Consider the following 27,161-nt stretch of genomic DNA (forward strand, 5'->3'; position numbering starts at 1 on the left):
GATGTTAGAAACTAGCTTATTTGATATCCATAGCTAACATTAGAAGAACTCAGCATCAAATTTGGGCATGTTTTAGTGTATCAAATGGGAGTACTACTTACTAAATAGCAAACTCAAATTTTAGATATTAAAGTGATAGGATTTTTTGCTCAAATTAGAAAAGATTATATTGAGCTTCAGTAAAGCTTCTCCACAATACTCTCTCACTCTGTCTTAGTGAGATATCAAGCCCACTCATGGTATGCCTAGATGACTTCTTACCTACATTTATCATTAGCATGAGGTACCAAGATCATTGCCAGTGGAACTATAGCTGGACTACTTCATTGATATAATCTGCTTACTTCGAGTAATGGTCGCTTATCTTGCCAACCCAGATGGCAATTTCACATTGACTATTAGTCCTTATTATGTTTTTGTATTTCTTGTTTATGTTTTGTAGACCTTATCATCATTTTGAGTAGTGAAGAAGTGCTTCCAACCTTCATTTCCATTGTGTGCTCTCTTAGTTGTTTGTGTGTGTATGTGTGTGTTTTGTTATTGTTATTCTATTAATACATATACACAAAAGAACATAACGTTCAAAAGACAACTGGCTTTAGATAATTAGACAAAGATTGTAAAAAAATAACTTTTAAATTTATTTTTGTATAATATAATAAGAATGAGGAATCATTCCAATGATCCTATACAAAAAAAAAGAGTTGTGGAAGTCATTCAAGTTGAATCGGTAAGATTCTTCAAAGTCGGACAACAACAAAGTCAAAAAAATCTTGAGTAAAGATAGAATTCTCACCTGCATCCATATAAACAAAACAACAGATTTGTTAGCCTTGAATACATATTACAGGTGTCAAAAAACATATGAATTGTTATCCTTGTCCTACTTGAATTTCTTGATATGAACTATCCATAATTTAAAGTTCCTAATATTGCAAGGTGTCCCTCCAAAGGTAAGTGGTTCAATAATTAAACTCTATTTTTTATTCCCAGTTAAGCCATTCTTGCAACAAAAATCAAAAGGCCATGACCCCTTCTAATTCAAGTGTCATTAGTAGTTTGTTTTTTATCAAATTTTTGTTTTACATAACCTAATCAAATCAAACAGTTAACTAAAAAATGCTTTTGTTTTATTTAATTATATATCATACTCTTATCTAATGCTTTTAATTTTGAAAGCTTGTAGTGATTTTCATATTATCCAAAGAACAGTATTTCTTTTCTCCAAAGTAGTCCATAAACGTTCCATACCCTCACAAGTCGACTAACACTATCGCTGTTTAGGGCTAAGCAACCTTCATCCCTTTATCTAAAGATCATGCATGCCTCAAATTTAAGAGTCAACAACTTACCAATGTGTACTATTATATTACAATTACGTTTTGATGTAAATTTTTCAACTCAAGAGCCAAGTAAATCACCTTAAGATATCAACAAGGTATAATTTCAAGTTTATAAACAAAATTACGTTCTGATGTAAATTTTTAGCAGTTTTCTATATTAAGCCATCAGGTGACCGTAGCTACCCTGGTGCAAGTGCATAGCCGTAGTCAATACTATTTTGCTAAACGAATGTTTTAAGCTAGATCGAGCTAGCCAAATTCAATGAGAGCGAAACAAGCTCAATATCATAGTTTAGTTTAGTTAACATTAGACCAATTCACAATACGGCAATCACTACCAAGTCTGCCAGATATAAATGAGTGGTTTGATTCAAGATGCAATATATTGATGCAACAGGGTCATAGACCACCCAACAAAAAAATGATCATAACCATTCAGTGAGGCGAAGGTAAGATAACCTAGCATGCGTTAACAAATTATGGCAGACTAATCCAACAAAACCATAAAGTCTAATGCAAGCTAGTTAAAAGGCATCCCAATTCAAGAGCGGTAAGATCTCAAGCAATTTCCTATTCCTATACTCTATTCATGCTCATGACAAAAATCTTCTAGTTTTTAATAGAACATTCTCATTTTCAAAAATCGGCCCAATAATGGAATCATTAGTAGGTAGATATAAAGATGCAAAAGCCACAATGAGATCAAGCCAGGCTCAACATTACATATTTTTATAGAGCAGTAGCAAACCAACAAGTACCCCACCAAAAGAATGGAATCCAGCCAGTCAACTTTAATGAGTCTCATCATTAATACATGCTTTATCGTAAAAAACATTATGACCAATAGGATCACAGAATAGGATGCAACCGACCAAGCTCAAGTATACCAAAGAAAAGAGAGTTGAAGAAGAGTCCATTTCACTTTATGAGTGAAGCAAAAATGTTCATTAGTCATCAAGTATGAATTCCAATAGCAGTAATGTTTTTCAACCAGCTCCAAGTTAAGGCTAACAATGTAATGTTATAACAAAGAAAGCTCAAATACAATGAGAGCCAGGCAAGCTCAATAGCATAGTTTAGTTTAGATTAGATCAATTCACAACAAGGCATCGTCCACTAAAAAGTCAGCCAAATCTAAATTAGCGGTTTGCTTGAAGATGCAAAACATTTTTACACCACTATAAGGAACATCCTCATAAATTACCTAGCAAAAATAAGTGATGAGAACAATTCAGTGAGGCCAAGGTAAGGTGACCCAACATGTGTAAATTGAGCAAAACCATTAAGTCTAATGCAAGCCAGTTAAAAGGCAAACCCAATACAGGAGCAGTAAGGGCTCATGCAATCTCTTATTCCTATATGCATAGTACTCTTTTCATGCCCAGGACATAATTCTTCTAGTTTTTAATAGAACATTCTCATTTTTGGAAGTCAGTCGAATGATGGAATCATTAGCATGCAAATCTGTAGATGCAAACAAAACCAAAATAAGATCAAACCAGGCTCAACATTACATATTTTTTCTTAGCAGTACCATATTAGCAAGTAACCCACCTAAAGAATGGAATCCAACCAGTCAGCTTTGATGAGTCTCAACATTGCCATATGCTTTATCAAAAGATATTATGACCTAGTACGATCACAGGATAGAATGCAACCAACCATGTTATGTACGGTAAGTTCAAGTATACCAAAGAAAGAGAGCTGAAGAAGAGTCCTTTTCCACTTTATACGTGAAGCAAACAAGGAGCAACACTCACATCCATATTCACAAACATTTTTCAAGGCAAAGTTGACAGAGTTGCACCATAGTAAGCACATCGATCAGTATTCGCAAGGCTAAGTCTTCAGACCTCTTGTTTACAGTAATTTCTCTCAAGGAAAAATCATATTTGAGCAAAATTTGGAGAACCTTTTATTTTTGAACTTGTCACGGCCCGGATCATCAAGACCCATACTAGGCCAATGATTCTACCAAATTTGAAAGTGCGGTTGTCTTCCTTATCAAAATAAATTTACCCATAACATAGTAAACTGTTGATAATGCCACGATCAATGACAGTACAACTTACGGCATGTATGCCCATCAAATTGCTAGTGATGATTTTTCTAAAATACAAACAATCAAAAACCAAAGAGCCGGTAGTTATTGTAAAAAGTATAACCAGTGAGTATCGGAACCTGTGATGAGGTAGAGTTGTCAGCAAATTCTGTACTACAACAAAGTGCTATCACCACAACAAAACCCACCTCTCCTATGCATATTCTCTCAATAGTGCAAACACGGCATACAAAACATCACTCAATGACACCCTTTTTTTTTCCTCATGATGCAGGTTTTAATCCATTACAAAAGAACACGATAACCACACTCCCTTTCAGAATATTAAATGAAAGTAGACAGAATCATAAAGGCTAAGTGAGGGTATAAGCAAACCCTCACCTGTTTAAATGGTAGCAGCCTTAGGATGGAATCCAGTTAGGCGCCACAAAGAGATCAGTCAGAGCCAGCTACAATCTCCACATAATCCAAGACTGCAAGAGTCGAGAGTCTTCATTCTTCAAAGGGCATCCCAGTAGGCAAGGCATCAAGTCGTCATAGGGGGAAGAGAGGAGAGGAGAGTGAAGACATATAGCAAGACAGGTAACAAAGTCGAAGCCTTAGTGCGAAAGCACTCGTAGAGAATACAATGTTAGGGAGGCGCAAAAACTTTAATGACTCAATGGGCATATTTCAAAAGGAAGGTGGAGACTAAAATCCCACCATAATTAGTGTAGGACTTTTAGCTAAGAGGTAAGTTCCCACCCCATTCCCACATTAGAAAATGCATCTGATACATAGCATCGATAAATGTTGAGACTTGAGAGCAATGGGAAACTAAGAATATTCAACATAATGTATATTTAAAATGGACAAGACTTTGGGCAGACCAATTAAAAAAATGAGCCAAAAATGCTTAAAACCTGCATAAGGTTTTCAAGAAAAATTTAACAGAGAAGCTGTCAAGGGGTATTAGTGACAGTAGCAAGGCACACCATCATCATATTATGTTACCAAACAATATATCCATAGTATTTATCCACAAAACTTGAGGGAAGCATAGATAAGCACTTTTCTTAAGCACTATGGGAAGTCATATCTCAGCATGTCCTTAAGTCAGACTAAGTATGGTGACAAAGTGTGTGTGTGTTGCTATTTTTAGATTTATACACAAAAGAACATAACATTTCAAAAGACAGTTGGCTTTAGACAAAGGACGATGATTAGCACAAAAACAATACAATCTTCGATTCATTTTTGGACATCATAGTAAGGATCAAGTATCGTTCTAGTGTTTTTTATATAAGATAGTCCAAAAACAACTTATTTTGAAGTAAAAGAGACCAAGTTTGATAGTGATGGACAACAACTAAGCCAAAATGATCCTAAGTAAAGATAGAGTACTAACCTGCATCCATATAAACAAGACAACAGATTTGTTAGCTTTGAATATGTATTACAAGTTTCAACGAATGTCATAGAATATAATATCTAACTTTACCAGATAATTTTCTCATATTAAACTGCTCATTTAATACGGAAAGATAAAAGAGGAACAAGAGTTAGGATATAGATATGTGCTTCTAGACCTATCTCAACAGAGGGACCAAAAGGAGAAATGGTTGCTTCTCAATAGGGGTCCAAAAGGAGACGCTCTACCAAAGAGCAATGTGCAATAAGTGCTTCTAGATTTACCTCAGCAAAGAATCAAGAGGAGAGATGGTTACATCTCAATAGGAGAGAGTATACCCCACTCTCATACCAAGAGGAGAGTATACCCCACTCATGTTTTCTAACTCTCTCTCTCTCTTGCAAAATTATTGTTCATGCCAAGTTAATTAAGTACTATGTTTATGTTGCTACCATTAATTAAGTTCACCCCCTATGTTCTCAAAGTAATCTCACAAAAATGCTAACTCTAATTCTCTTAGTTCTGCTATTCTCAAAGTTCATAGGCCATTTCCATTACATTGGTATCATAGCATTTGGTTTCTCTTTTCTTGCTTAAGAAGTCTCTTGTAAAAAAAACTCACTTTTCTTTCGATTAACATAAAGTTTATTCTCTCTTAAAACTTGAAATATTACCTAGAGGTGTCGCTTGTGTTCGTCTAGTGAATTAGAGTAGATGATGATATCATCAAAGAACACTCCAGTAAAGGTTGGTGAGACTTGAATAGCTTCTCCATCAAGCGTTTGAATGTGGCTGGTGCATTGGTCAAACCAAAAGGCATGAGAATGTATTCATAAACACCAAATGCAGTGCGAAATGCGGTTTTTACAATGTCTTGATCAACTATCCTTATTTGATAATAGCCACTTCTTAGGTCAAATCTACCGAAGTAGGTCGATCCTTGTAGCTTATCAAATAGGTCTTCTACCCGTGGAACAAGAAATCTATTTTTGATAGTGATCCTGTTTAGTGCTCTATAGTCGACACCCACATACGATATGTGTCGTCTTTCTTTTGCACTAATAACACAAGTGAGCAAAATGGAGATGAGCTAAGCCTAACCATGCTCTTCTCAACTAACTCATGCACTTGCCGCATAATCTCCTCTTGTTGAGCTTGAGAAACTCTATAAGGAGGTTTATTAGGCGGTGAACTTCCTGGAAGAAGTTCAATTGTATGGTCATCATTGTCTCGTTTAGGAGGTAGTCCACAAGGGGTGTCATCAATAAAGACATCTGGAATCCCTTAAGAAAATTGGATAACTCTAATTCCTTGTGATCATTTATATTTTCTTTTGTTAAAGCATTAGGTTCATTTTGAGAATCTTTAACAAAAATCATGTACACGGAAATAGAGCTCTTTATTGACTTATTGAAACCTTGCGTATGCACAATGGGTATGATTTTATCCATCTCCTTAGCGTCTATGTATATATTTTTTTCCTTGAACCTAAAGTAGATTCTCCTTTCAAGTAATTTAACATTGGCAACCATGCGATCTAACCGTGGTGCCCATAGGATTATATCTTCATGCTTGAGAGGAGAAATAAAGAAGTTCTCTTTGTCTACATAGCTTTGGACATACAGCCTCAGTTTTTCGATTAAGGAAGTAACTGAAGCTTCTTGCCCCTTAAAAGCACCATCTGCGGGTAGGACATCTCCCATCTCATAGGCTTGGATGCCTAGCTTGGTGGCCAACTCTGTGGATATAAATTTGTGAGTAGAACCACGGTCAAAGAGAATAAAAGCATCATGTTCTCTTACCTTTCCCCACGCATAGCATAGAGGAGATCCTTTGTGGTGAGCTTCGTCTTCTTGGATTTCGACCAAGGTAGCTCAAGGAAGCTCATGGCGGATGTTCTTTTGGAGACAAGCGCGGTACGCATGCCCTTGCTCGCCGCACTTGAAACAACGGTTATCCTTGCGATACGCTCAAGCTCTTCAAGAGAGAGTTTGTTTTTGCTTTTGTAAACTCCCTTCTCCTTAGCTTTGTTGTTATTGGAATTGCCCTTAAGAGACTTTTGGACGTTGTCCTTCTCCTTGGGCTCATTGGAACCCTTGTTTTCCGTGGGCTTAAGAGCTCTCTTAGCCCCTCTTTGAAAATTGATTCGAGAAGCCACCATAGTATGGTGTCTAACCGCAGATATGGTGCGTGGCCTTTGGGAGTTGACATACTCCGCCATTTCTTCAGTTAAGCCAGCATAAAATTGTTGTTTTTGCTCTCCAAAATCCATCTTTTTAAAGACAGTGGTTTTGAGATGTAAGTCCCAAAACTTGTCTACATATTTATGAATGGATTCGTAGGGAGAGAACTTCAAGCTTCACCATTCGGTGAGTACTTTGTCTTTGGCATCGGTGGCCAAAAACTGCTTCATAATGGAAGCTCTTAAAGCTTTCCATGTTCGTGGAGCTTCATCGTTTGCCCGTAGGCTAGACCACCAATGCCTAGCGAACTTTTGAAAATGCATAGCTACATGGCGTAGCTTAGAGGACTCCGTGAAGCCCTCATCTCCAAACGCCGCATCGAATTGTTGGATGAAAGGCAAGACTTTGTCCGTAGCACCAAAGGTGCCATCATAGATAAGGAAAGAGATGCTCTTTCCTCCCTCTTTGAACTTTTTCAGCTTGGACGACCTCTTCCACGCGGCATAGGATTTCCTCTGGCCTCTTCTTTTTGATGGTTCAGAAGTTGCACCATCGCTTTCTTCAGAAGATAAAGAATTTGAGAAAGATGGAGAAGAGGGTGACCGCCTTTTTCTTGCCTTGGTCCTCCTTGTCTGCACCATCACTTTCTTCATAAGAGGAAGAGAATGAAGAAGATGGAGAAGAGGGTGACCTCTCTCTCGCCTTTTTCTTCTCTTGCTTTTTGTCATCCCTCTTTGAATTATAGTGTGGAGAAGTGTGCGATGATCTTCCGGTTTAGGAGGTGATGGAGAGCGTTTTGCCCGCCATCTTCGTGGAGCCATCTCCGTCGAGGTGACAGGAGACTCACTTCTTTCTCGTTCCTTCGGTGGGGACTCGAGTTCTCCTTTGAGAAGGAGATGCATCATCAAGAAGCAAATTTTTGAGCCCTTCGTATGCATCCTCTTCTTCCCAAATTGGAGAGAGGGTTTTTTAACACCAAAACAACACCGGGTCATGTCAAGCTTCTAATAGCTCAATAGTGGTTAAGCCATAGGCAAGCCCCATAGGACTCCACTCTTAAGACCATAGCTACGGTGATGCCCCATCATCTACACGAAAACAGGTGCACTGCAAGGCTGAAAAATCCCTATTCTACTTACTCAATTGCAATTAATAATACCAACCATTCATAGCTAGCTTGAGGACCTCCCTTCTTGAGCAAGAAAAGAGAAACCTTGTGCTCTGATACCAATGTAACATTTAATGGCCTAGTAACTTGTGTGTAGCGGAAAATAACATGAACATAGTCAACCTTTCATTAGAATAGATTCCTAATGAGCATAACAAGAGTGCTTTGGTGGAGAGAGCAACAAAAAGCATAAAACCTAGTTAGATAGGCATGAACAATACTTCAAAAGAGAGGGAAATTAAGCTATTGACAACAATTGAGGACTGGATTTACATGGAGCCGGTCCCCCCTCCAAAAGGCTTTGTATTATAGGTTTCCCCCATCCAGGGAGACACTTTACAATACAATTCTTTGTGTTCCTTCAATAACTAGCTAGTGCAATGAAGATGGAAACTTCAAGCACTAAGCAAACACTTATAAAACACAACATCAATTCCCTCACGATCTCAGACCCAAGACCTCACACACCTTCAAAGATGGTGAGAGCTAGCGGGGTATGAGAGTAGATTGAGAGGAAGGAGTAGTCTTACGAGAAAGATGTATATCTCCTCACATAATCACTCATATTAGCATAGCATAGCTTAGTAATTAGCATGGTAGAGGAGTTGAGCATACATTGAAGCTTGGCTCTTGGTTGGATTTGCATAGAGAGTCTTCTTGCTTCACAGATGAGCTTGTGTTAGTGTGTAAGTGATAATTCCTTTACAAATCAATCGCAATAGGAATTAAGAGGCATAAGTGAAAACCTTGTGACATGTGTCCCCCTTTTCCCTTTTGTGAGAGCTTTATGTAATTAAATAATGCAACTAAACTCTTATTGGACCCCTTTGTCTTCTGGCCAATAGGAATCAGGCAAGCCATTGGGCTGTTGAATGCTCATTGGACCCCTTGGGAGACTGTCCAATAGTCTTCTAGAGAGCTTATTTCTTATTGGTTCTTTTATCAAGTGATTTTAAATGAATTAAACTAAAAGTACTCTAGCCTAATTCTCATTGGTCCACCTCTATGGCAATCCAATAGGATTTGAGTGCACCTTGGGGACAGCTGGGCTAGAGAGCTGACATGTGTCCCTTATTCCCTTTGTGTAAAGGGGTTTGCATGAGTGTGTGTGTGTGTGTGTTTCTCTCTCATCCCATACTAAAAGGGCTCGCCCCCATCAATCTAGGACCACTTGAAGACTTTTTGTACTCACAAAGCATCCAATTCCACTAAGCTTGACCATTTGGACTTGCCTTTGAATTTTGGAACCTTAGCATTTTGGAAGTCTTAATGGGCTGAACCCTAAGGTCTTTGGAGCCCATTGTTGCACATTGCTCTTTTGCAAAGGGGCCCCCATATTTTCCCTCCATTGGATCCCTAATGCGGCCAGTCTGCCAGCTTAACCAATATTCTAGCTTTTTCTCCCCTAGCACTTAGCCATATTAAATGATCAGTTTAACATGAGAAAATCATTTAGGAGAATTAGATATTAGTTATTATGACAACATGGCCTCCTTCCCTTACAAGCTCCCCTCCGTGTTCCGGAGCTTCTCGGTTCCCTTGCTTCTGCAACGTGCCCTTTTTTAATATTGCTTTGCAAGTGGGAGCTTTCTCAGCAGGGCTTCCATCCACGGCCGCCCTCCCTTCGCTTCACGCATACATATTCCTTGCTCTCCCAGCCGACGGCAGCCCAAGTGCAAGCCCATCTCTCGTGCAAACTTCGTAAAAGTTTATTTTCTAAAGCCATTTTCTTTTTAAAAAAACCCAACCAAGGGTGGGCTCCCACCAAGTGATGGTTATAGGCCTAGGTTTTACAGCTATGGAGCCAATCTTCTCGAGTATGCATTGGACAAGGACCTTTGATATACATCACCATTAGAGATGGCAATTCCGAATATCCATAGCAGGACGATAACACCAAAGGCATACATCAAAAATTGGCGTTGCCTAGCACTGTACAAGTAGCACACTCAAAAGTGGAAAATGCGAGCACACCATATATACATGGGCTGGTAAACTTCGAGCCAAAAAACTCCTATCATAGTTTGCCAGCTCCCCTAGCCTGCTAGAGCATTCATGCTCAGCAGTAACACTAGTAGATGCTCATTCCACTTGGATCCCACACAAAAACACTTGGCATTCCATGCATCAAAAGCTTAATCAAGCTTCCACCTGGCTCCCAAAGAAAACCTGTGGAGATGACATACACCAACCTTGCACCAAAAAACCATCAATTACTTTTCCATAGACCTGCATGTGCATCATAAAATTTCATTCTTTGATATCCCCTACACAAAAAGCTATATTCGGGTCAACATAGGGCATATGGTACTCAAAAGCCTTGGAAACATTTGTAGCATCACTATGAGTAACAAAAGTAATCCTCAAAAGGCATTGAAAAGCATACATTCCTGCAAAGTGGCATATAACGCCCTTAAAACACGTTGGAGGCAAGCATCATCTTTCTTTGAAGCACCCGTAATTTTCTCAAGAGGCATTTCTTCATCAAGAAGACGATCAAAAAACTCACAAGTTACTTTTCCCCAACATGCAAGTATCAAAGGAAGAAGAGATGGATACACCATCACTTGCTTCAAGCATGAGACTATCAAAAAAACCAATATCATCAACTACACCATCAAACAAACCCTCAACCTGTACCACTTCTTCACATACACTTTCATCATCACAAAAACTCATAACCTCTTCAACTGAAGCATTCTCACTCTTCTCTGCCAATGGTTGCACATACTCCTCATGGGAGACAAGGCATAACTCGCATGTCATTTCCACCTGATGATAGGTCACAAGTGCTCTCTGTCTCACTATCACTCACTACAAACTCGGCTTCGACTTCCAAGGCTCTCAAACTTTGATGAATTGCCTCCTTGTCTTTAAGCTCGGGAAGGACAAAAGATCTTAACTTGTCATCAAAGCTTTCCCCACCATCACTATATGAAGATGTTTCTTCATCGCTCTCATAACCCTCACCATCAGGTGTAACCATTCCATTATGCATATCAAAACCAAACCCATCATGGGACAAGCATACCAGAGATGCCGAGCTTTCAAAGCTCTCCCATTACTGTGCTTGAAGTTCTCTCCAGGACTCAATGAGTTAACCATTCTCAATGGTACAAAACAACTATGGAGGATCATAGAAAGCTAGAAAAAGAGCCCTTTTCATGCTTTGTCAACTCGATTGTTCTTCCTCGGACAGCATGGAATAAAGGTAGCATGCATCATAAAGAAGCCCTTGCCATGCATAATCAGCTTGCGACTCGTCATCATAAAGCTCCAATTGAGCAAACTCGTACTCCACATGGCAAAACCATGCCACAATATCTTCATGTTGGGCACCTATGAAGAACCTGCTTGTAGCCATATCCATATTGGATCACTCGTAGCATAAGACCATTGTGAATTGAAGCTCTGGAGTTCGATCCTCAGCGAGGGGCACCAAAACGATGATAGGGAAAAGGATAGAACAAAATACTGCCTCTCAATAGCTCGCCCAAATCGCCAAGCATTCAAATAATTGTAGAGCTCGAGCATTCCTATCACTCTAAGATTCTTGTTAGCATCACCTGGCTATAAGTGAGGGTTTTTGAGCCAAACAAAATCATAAATCACCAAAGAAACTAGATACAATGATGGCATCTATCATATGTGAGCTTTTCGAGCACCCTTGCGTCTTTCTTCTTCAGCCCTGCACTCGATTGGCCATTCCTCTCAGCTGTGATGCTGCCTTAGGTCCCCATTCAAAGCTTGTAGGTCAAGAAGACCTTCTCCCCAAGCCCCTCAAAAGCTTGATGATGAGGACCCCTATGTAGGTGTCTTGTACAACAACCCTTACCCCAGGGCTCCTCACACTGCCCTTGACGATGGTGCCCTCGCTCATCTCTAAAATGGCCATCCCTCTCTTATCGATTCTCTTGGTTTGCGGCCACCGACCATGGTCAGCCCATCCTCCACCTCGCAACTCTCGGCTCTCCTTGGAAGCACAAAGCGGCTCTTCTCTGAACTGAGTCCTCCTGCTGCTCCTCTCCACACTTCAGTCCTCCATGAGCCCATATCAGGGCTTCTTCCACTTGAGTAGACCGCCCTAGCTTCCCTCCAGAGAGGTCTGCAAACCTTGCCTTCCTCTGGCCCTCTCTCGTGCAGTGCTCCCATTGTTTGCTAGCTCCAGCCCGAGTACGGCTCTGCGGGATGCTTCCCACTTCTCCAACTTGTGTAGTTGCCACCATAGTTACCCGGAACGCGGAACGGGAACGGCGACGGGATCCCCGCGGAACGAGGGAACGGCTAGGGGTCCGGAACAGGTACGGCGCGGAACGGGAGGTATAAAAAACACCCAAATAGTGCATTTTTTAGCTCCTTGTGTTTAAATACAAGGAGTATTAGAGTGCTTTGACTTTAATACTCACAAAAAACTCGTTTTGAAGACCATTCAACCTTGCTATGACTAGATGATGAGAGAGAGAGAGAGACTCGAGAGAGTGAGAGGGAGAGGGAGAGATTTGAGAGAGTGGGAGGGAGAGGAAGACAGCTTGAAGGCCTAAAGCCTTGAGCCTTGAGAAAGAGAGTCTTGAGAGGGAGAGATCTTGAGAGTGTGAGAGGGAGAGAGCTTGAGCCTTGAGGATTAGCTTGTGGAGAGAAAGGGGGAGGGGGTGCATTTTATGAGTCCTTGAGGCCTTGCACACTTCAAAAAGAAGCCCAAACATTTACTTCAATTTTTTCAATTTTTGCCAAATTTGTTTGTAGCCATTGGCTGTTCCAGGGGAATTCCGGAACGTTCCGGGGCTTTCCGGAACGTTCCGGAACGGCCGTTCCGGTTTGCACTGGCCACCCAAAACGTCAGACGTTCCGGGACGTTTCGGAACGTTCGAGAAGAGAACTGCCCCCCGGAACGCCGGAACGGGGGCTAGGGGGCGTTCCCCGGTAACTATGGTTGCCACCCTCTAAAGCCAGCTTTTCTGTCCGTTTCTAGCTGCTCTGGATGATGAGCTCTCCCTCAGATTCTTCGAGCCCCCTTGCCTCTTAGCTTGGCTCCCCTCCTCGGCTGCCTCTCCGAGCCCATCCCTTTGATTAGCTCCCCCTCAGTCCTCAAGAGCATTCTCTGCATCGCAGCCCATGCTCAGGCACACCCCCCTCCTTCTGACCTCGGCCTCTGCATGGCTTCCCTTCTCTCACCTGGTGAGTCTCCTTTTGAGCTCTCCCTTCTCAACCCCCGTGAGCCGATGGCCTCCAAAGCTTTCTCAACATGGCCTCCTTGCCTCACAAGCTCCCCTCCTTCGTGCTGTTCCGGAGCTTCTCGGTCCCCCTTGCTTCTGCAGTGTGCCCTTTTTTTATATTGCTCTGCAAGTGAAAGCTTTCTCAGCAGGGCTTCCATCCGCGGCCTCCTTGCCTCACAAGCTCCCCTCCTTCGTGCTGTTCCGGAGCTTCTCAGTCCCCCTTGCTTCTGCAGTGTGCCCTTTTTTTATATTGTTCTGCAAGTGAAAGCTTTCTCAGCAGGGCTTCCATCCGCGGCCACCCGCCCACCCTTCGCTTCACGCACACATACTCCTTGCTCTCCCAGCCGGCGGCGGCCCACGTGCAAGCCCATCTCTCGTGCAGACTTCGTAAAAGTTTATTCTTTAAAGCCATTTTCTTTTTAAAAAACCCAACCAAGGGTACCAAGTGATGGTTATAGGCCTACATTATCAGCTATAAAGCCAATCTTCTGGAGTATGCATTGGACAAGGTCCTCTTGATATACATCACCATTAGAGATGGCAACTCCAAATATCCACAGCAGGACCATAACACCAAAGGCATACATCAAAAATTGGCGTTGCCTAGCACTGTACAAGCAACCATAGCACACTCAAAAGTGGAAAAAGCGAGCACGCCATATATACATGGGCTGGTAAACTTCGAACCAAAAAACTCCTATCAACGCTAATGGTTCCATGACTAGGATCTGTAACTGATGGCAATGAATGCTGAAAACTGATGGCTGAAAACGCTGATGTAGCGGGCTGAACTCACTAATGCTGATGCTAAAAAAATGCTGATGTGCAGGGCTGAAATCGCTGGCAGAAACACTGAGGCTGCAATTGGAAACGTTGGCGATGAGGCTTCCAAACACAGGCTGCTGATGATGGAAAATGCCGGAGTGTTGAAGTGTTGCAGGTACTGCTGGTACTGCAGGGTACTGACTTTGTGGGTCCTCCTTGCCTTCAGAGGTAACCCCCTAGGTTCACGTATATACCCATTAAGCGAGTCGAGCAGTCTTTATTTCTGAGCCCCCCACGACCCTTGAGAACTAATGCTAAAAGTCACTTATTAAAAGTGCCTTAAGGGGATTATTCACAGTTGCTAGAGTTAGGCCATTGTTCAAATGTCTATATGCCGAATTAACTGTACTGTGCAAGAAAGGGTATGCAACTACGACCAGCCTGAACATGCACGTCTTGCTAGAGGCTCACAAAGTGCCAGGGTATGCAACTACAACCGGCCCGAACATGCACGTCCTGCTAAAGCTCACAAAGTGCCAAGCTAGGTCCTAAGCTAAACTGAGATTGACGCTAGATTGTAGCAGTAGCTTGTCCACATTGGAGAGGGGGAATGGAGAACACGCCCATCACACACAAAACTATCTCTCTATAGCCCAGGGTATTCACAACACCCCTGTCCTCTCAAAAAACACCTTCAAACGACACATGGTCGCATAGCAAATGCACACTTGCGCTGAACTCAACACACACACACACACACACACACTTGTGTAGACCATAACTCACAACACACCCACAAATGTCGTCGATTGTCATCGATTTCTGCACACAAACACCTCTCTCTCTCTCTCTCTCTCTCTCTCTCTCTCTCTCTCTCTCTCTCTCTCTCTCTCTCTCTCTCTCTCTCTGTGTGTGCACACATGAGCACCCTTTACTGAAGGGGGCCCCCCGGCAACATCAACGCCGTCGTTGCTCCTTTGCACACTTGCCTTCAAAAAAGCTTTTGCCTCATGTGTAAAGTGCAACGGAATTGAATATGGTGAAGATCTAGTTTTACACTTCCACAAATCCTTCTACTTCTTTCATTGCATTAGTGATTCCTTTTTGCTTAGATAATGGTTCCTTTTACTTTCCCCTGAAGAGAGGGGCTGAGAGAATGCAATAGAAATGTGTAGAGAGAGAGAGAGAGAGAAGAGAATAGCGCCAACGCTCTGAAGGGCCCCCACACCATTACCGATGTGGTATTTGCTTTAAATTGCGGAAATGGAATGTATACACAATGCAATACCTCAATGCAGACTCTACCGACTCGCTGTCAACAAATCACCCCAGTAAGTCCCCACAAAGAGCCACCTCCAGGGCTGATTTGATGCACCTTGGATCCTTCTCGATGTGGGATTGTGGATGGCCATCAAGGATAGATCTCGGGCTGATTTGCGCTCCCGATGTGAGAGGAATGAAGGGCCGAATGCTAGCTGCAGGAACAGGCTCCATCGGGGACAGACCACATCATCACCTTGTTCGCGCTCCGCATCCGCCAAAACCGACCACCTTCTGCCCGCGTGCACCTAGCGCCACCAAGCCCGCCACCAATGCAGCACCTTGCATGGACCACCATAGCCACCACGAGCTCAAGATCCTCTTTCTCACTTGATACCCCCACAATGGGTGCGCTCCAGGATTTATACCATGGCCTCAAAGGCCCTCTCTTCGCATATGGGGCAATGCCGTTGTTCTTCTTAGGTTTTAAGCCCCTCGGCGGTGATCTGAAGGTTGGCTCTGCTCTTCAGTGACTTGACATGTCAGTAGTTTGTGACAAGAGTAGTTAAGCAATTGTATCTACTCTTTCCATACAGAATTTGGCTAGAAAAGTTTGTACTTGAGAGTCCACCATAAGACTTCTATGCTTGATATATGTGTGGTAGCCAAGTTGTTGGGATTGTCTTATCATCCAACACTACATTTCCGGAAGCATGTATATCTTGGATTCCCATCATAGAATATATGTGATATCGGGAGATATCAGCATGTATTATTGGCACGCAAGCGAGGTCGCTTGCAGTATTTCAAGGGTGGGGTGTGTCACCAGGAGGTGTATTTTTCTTGTTGCCTTCTTTAAATATAAACTACATATTTTTATTTATTTTATTTTTACTTGTTTCCCCCGGAAACCTTGAAAAGGTGCAAGTGGACATTGCATGGCCAATGTAAAACGGATGCGGCTGAACGGGTTTCTCGCATCGAGAATCTAGGTCGATCAGTCTGGGACTGGAAGCTTGTGTGCGCTAGATGGAGTTTGGGCCACTCGGCAAATCATTTGCAACTTTATAAGTTGGTGGGAACTAGAGAATTAAACCAAAAGGAGCAAGCTGGACACACGGTAGTAGGAGAGCAACCTGTAGACACACACTCTAGGTTCTTATCCCAAGAGGGGGCCCCCAAAAAGGAGGAAACGCTGAGAATTACTCATAGTGCATTTACAAAGTGTGTGAGTAGTGGGTGCAGGGTCACACCTTTAATAGAAAGCTTGCCTTTTGCTTTGTCTCATGTAGCGCAATGATTTGCTCTCGTTCATCTCTCTCCCCCCTTTGCACATATGGTAATGCCCCACTAGTTGGGCTTCTCAGTTGAATATGTACAGTTTTGGGGGTTTTATGCGCGTTCTCCAAGGCAAGAGCCTTCTGAACAAGAACCGGATTAGCTCACAGGTACGTACAGTTCCATTGCGAAAGATTGCGAATTTGGAGAGTTTTCTTCCGTGAAAACTCGTCCAAATCCCACACAGACTGTCCCATTCCGTACGGGAGCCCTTGAGACACGCGTAGACCTATTTGCTCCGCTAAATACGATCCAAAACAGAGAATTACAGCCCACTGTGTTTTTCTGCGGGTTTAGGATTTCGCACATAAACTGCAAGAAAACGCCAGGGAGTCTCGAGAAAGCTTTGGGATGCGTGTACAGGGTTTTGGGCACCCGACAGTGGAAAAACATAGAATTACAGCACGCTGAAATTCTGTTACAGCTCACCAGAAAGCTTCTAAATTGCGAGAGAATCTGTCCTAGACAGCTACTTTTGACCTGCACGGGATTTGGCACCATTATGCTATCGAAATTGGGTCAAAAGCCTGCAATTTCAGCCCTCGCCAGGTTTGGACAGCTTTGTAAGACTTTGATCGTCGTGTCCAAATCGTCTGTTCTTAATTGAATAAAGAAATACCAAAAGGGGCACCGGTCTTTGGGGCCTACAAGGTGTCGGTCTTTGTGTGCGCAGTGACATTCTAGTCGTTGGACGCATCTGTGTTCTCTTTTCTTCTCAATGCTCTACATAAAGTTAACAGGTAATTGAATTAGTACCGCCCTCTACGGTGTACAGGCCGGTTATAACCACCTTCCGTCCCTGTGCGCTAGAGCCGCCAAGCCCGCCACCAACGCAACGCCCTGCGCGGACCACCATAGCCACCACGAGCTCAAGCTCCTCTTTCTCACTTGATACCCACACAATGGGTGCGCTCTAGGACTTGTACCATGGCATCCAAGGCCCTCTCTTCGCATATGGGGCAATGCCGTTGCCATCGTGGTTCATTCCACCCTTAAACTGCTCCAAAATCCCAAGTATAACACATATTAAACCCCTTTTTTCCTCCACTTCAAGACATGGCCATTTCTTGCTTGGCATCTCAATTTCCGAACCGCAAAGACCGGGTGAAAGCCGTCGTTGCCGACTTCAATCAATATGGAACTTGCCGAATTTCAAGATTCTCAGGCCCGCAAACCCACGCTGCCAAAATCGGCAAACAACATCTTCACCGCTCCTCGGGCAAGTACACCCCAACCTTAACCTGGCATAACTTGCTAACGGGGAATCTGATTGACGAGCCATCTCTTCCTCTCAACTTCACATGCTGAGCTCTATCTTCTAAAACCTGATCGAGGCCCAAAACCACCGGATGGCACGTCTACCGATGCAATCAATTTGGCCCATAATTTGCCCCCAGCAAATCTTTGACTAGACATATCTTGCCCGTTTGAGCTTCGATTGAGGATCCGAAAAGACCCACATGCTCCACAACTTGAGCTCTTCGCATCTATCCACTCATACCAACTTTGGCCATCTATTCCCACTTGCCCTGTCCATCGGGAATCTGCTATGCACTCCATCTTTGAACAACTCTATCTTTCACATCGGGACTCTATTTGAAGAGCCGTCTTGACCAACCAGTAGACCACCTCGAATACCACAGTCTAGGGCACCATCCACACAATTTAGACACCTGGACTTGACATCCTAAATGGCCCGTTCTGGAGTCTTCTTGGCCTAAAAAAAACCACATTAAACATACACCTCCGTTATCACGTGTCCGCCTGGGTCTTTTGTATCTGCCTAGGCCCTTTGCCATGCACCTGTCAGCATTCATAGCACTGCATAGACCACTTCACAACACCCGTGGCTCAAGTGCGATGCACACGTGACATCTCGAGACCGAACAACCAATAGATCTCGGATCTGTTGCAATAGATCTCCTCGTATACAAGCTCCTAACGCATGCCACCCATCGAACAGGCACAGCAATGACTTGCAAGCATGCACCCCCCGTGTGGGGTGTCCAAGCAGTGGGGAGAGGGAGCTCTAGAGAGAGCATGAGAGATCGATGGCACAAAAGGCTAGAGAGAGAGAGAGAGATGGTGGACAAAAAACGCTAGAGAGAGAGAGAGGCACACACAAACAACGCTAGAGAGAGTGTGTCTAAAACACTAGATCTTTGCATTGATCAACTGCCAAAAAATACAAGGGGAGGGGTTGCTTATGTAGGCAAATCGCAAATTTGCCTTACCTAGCCAAAAACCAAACGATCCTGATAAAATGGCCGACAATGCTAATAAATGTGAAAACACACTGAAAGTGACATAATACACACGTCACGTGCACATGGCTCTGTGTGCCACGTGGACATGCTTCATCGACTTCCAAAGCTAGTTTTCCCCTTTTTTCTAGATAGGAGTGTATAGAATCCTAAGAGGATTAGTGCCGGCAATTTTTTGAGCCTGTTCGCAGGACCTACATGTCTGGACGAGTCCATTAGATTAGGATTTTCAATTTTGGAACCCTCTTGTATAAATGGTTTGTACACACGTTTTGATAGATGTTTTTACACTACAATAGACATCTGGCATGGCGTGCATGTAGTTCTAGGTTAGAAAAATCCAACGAGCCATTCCCCGCATCAATCGGAGATGTGCGATAGTTTCATCCAAAACTTTGCCCTGGTCAAAAGCTTATAAATCAAATCATTTAATGGTTTAATTTGTTGGGTTGGTGAATAGTTTGCCCTACCTAAGTCTTAAAAAGTTTATAACCGGTATCTTGCCCAATAAATGATTAGATGAGCCAACGTCGGAGATCAGCCCAACGTTCTTGCACATTAGCCCCTTGACGTTTTGGACCTTCATCGCAAGCATCCGCGCCGGATCAGCCATAGCAGCCAGCATTTTCAGTTTTCAGCCCTTTCCCTCGCCTGAGGAGCCACGGATCTGCTAACGCTAGCCCCTCTGTTGCAGCTAGGAGCTTTTGGCAGCACATCGAGCCTCTCTCCCGGCCATTCCCTCGCCGCATCGAGTGCTCATATCGTTGACCATCATTTGCTCCATCATCAGCTACATTTTCATCCCAGCTTTACGCGACAGATTTGCTATGTTTTTCGTGCCAGATTTGCATTTTTGCAGCCAGCTCTTCCTCAAAGGTGGCAGCGGAAGATGCAATGAAGACAAGAACTGGCTCATGATCCGGTGGGTACCTCCACTCTGATCTAGAACACCTGCAGTGCCAAACGCATGAACAAGGCACACCTGTGGAGGAGAGATCATTGAGGTAGAGAGAGACAAGACATCTGAGAATGAGAGAGAGAAAGAGAGATCTAGGAAAGGCTCTCCATGCTGATAACAATCTACTCATACAAGTGACCAAGGGTGGTCCGGCATAGAATTGACACACCCAATGGATATACCCGAGGTACACACAACTGCGATTGCTACTAACACTGCCAACTGCTCCTGCACACGAGACCACTGACACGGTCTCGTCATGGACACCTCCTCCAACATGCTCTGAGGGCATAGATCTGGTGCATCTCCTCTTGGCTAGATCTAGTGTGGATCTAGATCTCGGTGGAGAAAACCTGCCACTGTAGGGTCACAAGGGCCTATGAGAGGCTGTCCTAAGAAGGCGTTGCATCAAGGAGATGATCCTCGAGCTCTGCTACTGCTGCCCACCAAAAACGTTAGGGCTGAGTGCTGCTCTCTGGCTGGGGGAGAAAAACGTTGGGCTGAAGGGGAAAAACGCTAGGGCTGCAAGCACCCTCTGCCCCTCCTAGGGAGCAACCCTAGGGGCGCCTTGTGCTCCCCAGAGCCTACACACAATTGCTCCTCCCTAGCGCTCCTGCCCTCACCTATATACCTAACAATGACGAGGTCGGTCAGCAATTAGCCAGCCCTCACAACCTGGGAAATGTAGGAAAATAGGGAAAATAGGCAGCAGATGCCTTGCGGGCTACAGGGAAAAATGTTAGACTTACACCACACTGCTGCTTCACAGGTCTAGGGCATACATGTACAGCTAGTGTGCCTCCGGGCTGGCCACTCTTTGCATATGCATTTTCTCTGCATTGTCTGGCCGCCCACTCCGGGCCGCCCACCTTGTCCAAGCGCCCTCATATTTCATTTATTTCTTGTTAGGTTGTGGGGGATTTTCCCAGGCATTTCCCTACCTCCCCCTGGGCACCTATTTATAGGGGCAGGGGGGTACCCACTTCCATCATACTCATTGTACTGAGGGTCTTCTGCTCATGGTAGTCATGGGGGGGTTGATCGCCCCCTCTTCACCATATCTTGCGTTTGTGGTCTACTCTCTCTCTCTCTCTCTCTCTCTCTCTCTCTCTCTCTCTCTCTCTCTCTCTCTCTCTCTCTCTCTCTCTCTCTCTCTCTCTCTCTCTCTCTCTCATTGTGACATTTGTCATTTCATTTTTGTCATTGTTGTCATCTTGTTACTCTGAATCTGACTTTGTATCAGATCCACCACATTGTAACTTTCTGGTCTCATAGGTCACTTTGGCCTTTTGAAGACGTTAATATAACATTTCATTTAACATTTCTCTCTCTCTCTCTCTCGCACACGCACTCTCACATGGTATCAGTAGCTTCAGACTCTCGATGATCCTAGGCGCATCTCCCCATCAAGTACTCCTCCCAAGATCACAATAGCCAGCGTTTTTGGAGAACCGTCATCGATTTCATTGTGGAGGCCTAGCACTAGCGTTTTTGCATATTTTCATCGCGAGAACTGCAAACTCAGCCTAGCGTTTTTGGGAGTAGCAGCGTTTTTGCAATTCAGCCAGCGTTTTTGGCCTTGCTCCTTGAGATTTTCTGCTCCTTCTCTTGGCGCCCCCTCCTTGCAAAGAAACGCACCCAACAAGGACCAGATCAGCCCTGCGTTTTTCAAGGCAAAACCTGCATTTTTCTGGGACAACTTGCGTTTTTAGACCTCGCTGCGTTTTCTGAGGTTGCTACGTTTTCAGCAAACGCTAAGCCTCTTGCACACACGGGAGCGGTAAAAACCTCCACGGGAGATTCTTCTACCGCAGGCACCAACAGATACACTCTTTCGTCAGGTATCTAAACAACATCGGCACCATTTTTGGCATTGAATACTTGCCATTTTTCTCTGTTCTCAGCCCTTCGACAGCTGAGAAGTGCGAGAATCCCCTCATTTGAACCTCTGCGACGCTCCCGTAACAATCGGTGGCGTACAGGCACGTTGAAATCTCTGTTTCAACAGCGTTTTCAGCACCCTTTGCAGCGTTTTTTGGATGGACAGCAGGCTGATTTTTTGCCTATTGCGTGGTTCATTGTCACGTGACAAATCCAACCCTATGCGTCCATGGACAAGCTACAGCATGACCAAGGTTCAGTCAGTCAAGTCGGTCTAGAATAGGAAGTGATCTGGCACTTTTGTGAGTCTGTTCACAGACCGTGCATGACCAGTCACTTAGATTAGATGCATATCCTCTGGTTGCACACAGCATGACCATCAGATTCCAGTCAGATCCCATCAGTAGCATTTTTTCACTCAATAGACCTATTTTCCCTATTTTTGACATTTTTCACTTATTATTTATTAAGTGAATTTTGTTGGAAAGTAGGTAGGGCAATTTTGCTAAGATAATATATAAGCAAACTAGAGCTAGCACTTTCTGGCAGAAGAGGCAACAGGAGCACCTTGCTCAACAGGCAACTTCTCAGCAAGACCAACCCCCGCGACAACTCTAGCGTTTTCCGCATTGCAGAAGGCCTAGCGTTTTTTGCATCAGATTAGCCAGTGTTTTTGCATTTGCAGATTCACGGCGACAGTAGACAGCAGATCAGCCCTAGCATTAGCAAAATTCAGCCCTACCGTTTTTTGGAGCAGCAGGCGACCTAGCGTTTTGCAGTTCCTTCGCGACGGAATCCGCAATAGCACCAACGTTTTCAGTTTTCAGCAGTCAGATCCCGCAATAGAACCCCCAAACATCGTAGATCTCACCTTCCCGCAGCAGATCCTCGCCGCACAGTTAGTTTCATCGAGGTTTACAGTTTCAGCCCAGAAAACGCAGATTTTCAGCGCATCGTCGTTGCATTGTTGTCATCGACATAGAGTCAGAATTCAGCAGATAAAGATTTGCAGATTTCAGCCATTAGCATTTCCAAATTTCAGCCCGTCTCGTCGTCGTCCTCATCGTCATCGACATCGTCGGCAAGTCCAAGCATTGTAGAGATTTGTGCAATCATAAGTAGACCGCTCTCGCCATAGAGAGTGGGACCTTCGGAGGAGGGTTCGACAATATTCTGGTGTCGTATTCTTCTCTCTCTATCTCTCAGTCTCATGAACCTTCACGCACAGTGTCCATTCACTTTGTTTGTGTTCATTGCACTCTCTCATTAAAGGAACGGAAGGCTCTCCCTTCCGTAAGTAAAAGGAACCCTTGAGCACAGTTCAGAGCACTCATCTTGAGCAAAGTTCAACATTCATTCCGCTGCACATTACATTGGTATCAGAGCTTTGGCAGTGTTTTGTATCACTCAAGGAAAGAACCACAAGAACCACAGAATTTTTGTTTGCTTCTTGCGATCGCACGTAACCCAAGTTCTCTTGGGCGTGTCGATTCCTAATCGTGTTTTTGAAGAGTGACAGGAAACCCAAGAAAGAAGGGCTTGCCCAACCTCCCTTGTGCCTTTTTTCACCCGTTGAGAGCAGACCTGCACTTAGCGGCCGGCCAATCGACGTGAGGTGGGAAAAAGCAACCTTGGTGTGAGCGCAAGGCCGCCAAGGGTGCGCCTGCAGAAAAGAGCAGAACTCGAGTGAAGAGAAGATCCTTCTCTAACACAGATTGCAAGCGAAAGAAGAACCCAAGAACCTCGAGACCCCCAAGAACCTCAAAGACCCTCAAGAACTCAAGACCCTGAAGACCCCCAAGAACCTCAAAGACCCTTAAGAACTCAAGACCCTCAAGACCCCCAAAAACCCAAGAACCCAAGACCCACAAGAACCCAAGTTCCTCGTGAACTTAAGAACCAAAGATCACAGTGCATGGTCATCACCCGAAGCGGAATGGATACTTCGCATGGCGATGATGGGCATGAAAGTAGTGAAGAAGAATTTCCCTCACCATAGAGGTTTTCCTGACCCTCCCCCTTCGCCATCTACGCCAAGGATTGCACCAAATCCTATGGAGGCTTTGGTCAAGTTGATGATGGACATGATGGCACAACAACAAGAAGCGAATCACGTTGCGCTAGCACAACAAGAAGCGACTCGCATTACTTTGGAACGCAAGCGCGATGCACGAAAAGAAAAAAAAAAGCACAAAGAAAGGAGGCAGCCGAAGAGAGACGAGCGGCCTTGGAGGTTGATCGTGAGGTTCAGAGAGACCTACGCACGCAAGAATTGGTTCGACGGGTCCTCGCTTCGAAGTCCGAGCCAGCCAAAGATGTTGGTAGTTAATCAAGTGGCGCAAGCCGAGATTCGGACTAGTCACTGCAACAACCCAGTCACAGAGAAGATCCAGTTCAGCAAGTATGATGGCAAGATGGATGCCACGGTTATTCATTCTTGGTTGCATCAATTTAATGCTTATTTTGCGACAACTAAGAAGATAGGAAATAGCAAGGTTTTGACGGCAGCCATGTACCTTGCCGGTGATGCCATAAATTGGTACCATGCATGGCAAGAGACAGTTAGCCGCGCACCTAGAGGAAGCCGATGAATTCACGTCCCTTTTCTTCAATTGGGTTGATTTCCAAGACAAGCTCAAGGCACGGTTTATGCCCCCACAGTACCTCGCACGATTAAAGGACAATTGGCGCGGTCTCAAGCAAAATGGTATGCCAGTTATGTCTTTCTCTAATCGTGTTTTGCAGCTAGGCACTCCATTACGCAAATCGGATGCGGAGCGCAAGGAGGCATTCCTTTATGGATTGGACGAGTATATCAAGTATGATGTCGAGGTGCTCGATCCAATCGATCTCAACAAGGCGGTAGCGATTGCTCTTGCACAAGAGATGAAGCACAACAAAGGAAAGCCTAAGGAAAACAAGACTTCGACAAGTACCTCTCAAAACCCTCCAAACGGTAAGAACGGTAAGAATGGTAAGAATGGTAAGAACGGTAACTCTTCTAACCAATCTTCCAATAGTATCTCAGAAAAGAACTCTTCCAATGAACCTAAGGGTAAAGCTAACACCATTGCTAAATCTAAGCTCACTCCAGATGAAAGATAGCACAAGGAATTTTGGGAGGATACATCACGTCGGAAGAGCAAAGCACTTATTCTAAGGAAGGTCGTTGTTTTCATTGTCACATTAAGGGTCACATAAAAAGAACATGTCCTAAGCTTGACTCTAATGAATCTAAAGAATCCACAAAACCCACTTCCTCTGTCAATGCAATAAATGACAACACGAGTGTGCCACAAGTTTCTCATGACCCTCCCATTGATGAGTCTCTCATTAAATGTTATGGTCATATGACGAGGCAACGTTTTGTTATATTGTTTGACCCAAGCAATATGCATGATATGATTAGCCCCTCTCTTGTTGAAAGAGCCCGCCTAGAGGTTAGTCAGAAATCTCCTCTCGACGTCTCTGGCTTCGCTCCCGGTATGGACTCTCTCATCACGAAAGAGTGCCTTGATGTGTTGTTTACAGTTCAACAAGCTACTTTCCGGAGAAAAATTTTCGTCTCTCCTCTCTCAGGATGTGATATGATTTTGGGCATTAGATGGTTTCGTGAGCATAACCCACTCATTGATTGGGCAGAAAATACGTTTACTTTCAATGCCAAAAGTGACTCTCCCATTGTCATTCGTGGAGAGCAAGTTGTTCATTCTCCATCTCTCATTTCTGATGTGTAGCAGAAGATTGAAAGGATTCAGGAGAAGGAGACTCTCTCAGTCTCTTCTTCTCCAAAACATGACACACAGGATTTGCATAATGATAAGCATGATGATTTGAATGGCACTGACAAGCATGATGATCACGATGTGATTTCTCACGAGCATGATGGTTTGTATGATTAAGACGTGATTGTTCACAAAGATGATGGTTTAGTTGATATTTTCTCTAGTGAAGCTAACCTCATTGCAAATTCGATCAATCACGAAGAACTGATCTTGACTCTCGAGCCTAGGTCCAAAGAACCTCCTCAGGAAGAACCGATCTTAGCTCTCGAGCCTAGGTCCAAAGAACCTTTACAGGAAGTACTATGTGCTCGAATGATTCCTCGACACGCATTAGATGGTTTCGTGAGCATAACCCTCTCATTGATTGGGCGGAAAATGCGTTCACTTTCAATGCCAAAAGTGACTCTCCCATTGTCATTCGTGGAGAGCAAGTTGTTCATTCTCCCTCTCTCATTTCTAATGTGCAGGTGAAGATTGAAAGGATTCAGGAGAAGGACACTCTCAATCTCTTCTTCTCCAAAGCATGACACACAGGATTTGCATGATGATAAGCATGATGAATTGAATGATAATGATAAGCATGATGATTTGAATGACACTGACAAGCATGATGATTTGCATGATGATCACGATGTGATTTCTCACGAGCATGATGATTTGTATGATTAAGACGTGATTGTTCACAAAGATGATGGTTTAGTTGATACTTTCTCTAGTGAAGCTAACCTCATTGCACATTCAATCAATCACCAAGAACCGATCTTTGCTCTCGAGCCTAGGTCCAAAGAACCCCCTCAGGAAGAACCGATCTTGGCTCTCGAGCCTAGGTCCAAAGAACCTTTACAGGAAGTACTATGTGTTTGAATGATTCGTCAGCACGCATTGTTCGAGTGTTTCATTTGTGATCGTTTCCTATATTTTAGTCAGCGTCTTTATGTGATCCCTTTTCCTAGGCATTACATATTGTATGTTGAGCACGTTTCACTCATGAATGAGCACGGATGTATGCGGATTATTTATGAAAAGCTGAAAAGTATGCATTCACGAAAGTCACATTCCATGTCTCTTCCTTGGCATGACACAGTTGTAGAAAGAGCACAAGAAAGTATGAGCACCAAGCATGGGCATTTCTGTTGTGATTTGCCACACATGATTGATTTAGATCAGAAAGACAAGATTCGATCTCATTGTTTGCGTGTGTGTGGTGAACGGTTTGGCACTCCGTCTATTTGTTTCTCTACATTGCACGCACAGTCTTTAGAGAAGACGAGATTTTTTCTAGTCACTTTACATGGAATGGGTATGTTCATGTTTTTGTGTTGGAAGTGGTTTCAAGAATTTTCAGCCTCGAAGATGCTTGAAGAAGGTAGACGCATGACTATCGACGAAGTTGAAGTATCGAAGGAGCCACAGAAGACTTCGTGTCGCTTTCGGCACCACCCAAAGAAGAAGGCATTGCAAACCTTTATGAAGTTCAAGTATCGCATGACCCACACATCACAGTGAGCCGGCAAAGAGTCCTTTCCAGGATTCCAGACTCTGTTGGCGATC

General features: G+C 43.8%; 1 protein-coding gene and 1 pseudogene across 4 annotated transcripts in view; both read right to left on the bottom strand.

Moving 5' to 3' along the window:
• Window positions 1-630: 630 nt before the first annotated feature.
• LOC147426450 (uncharacterized) overlaps window positions 631-27,161 on the bottom strand; it is a 45,825-nt gene continuing 19,294 nt past the window's right edge. The window contains exons 2-3 of one of the 4 annotated variants that reach the window (XM_086498519.1): window positions 3,787-4,792; window positions 631-796 (exon numbers count right to left, since the gene is read on the bottom strand). The gene's annotated coding sequence lies outside the window, so the exon portion shown is untranslated. Of the gene's footprint in view, window positions 797-3,149; window positions 3,525-3,786; window positions 4,793-27,161 lie in introns of those variants that run through there. The other 3 variants (XM_086498518.1, XM_086498521.1, XM_086498520.1) reach the window with 3 other exon arrangements.
• LOC147426451 (uncharacterized) lies at window positions 4,819-13,517 on the bottom strand (annotated as a pseudogene).

This window comes from Adiantum capillus-veneris, chromosome 24, assembly GCF_014529385.1.
Source record: "Adiantum capillus-veneris isolate H3 chromosome 24, ASM1452938v2, whole genome shotgun sequence".
NCBI classification, from domain to species: Eukaryota; Viridiplantae; Streptophyta; class Polypodiopsida; order Polypodiales; family Pteridaceae; genus Adiantum; species Adiantum capillus-veneris.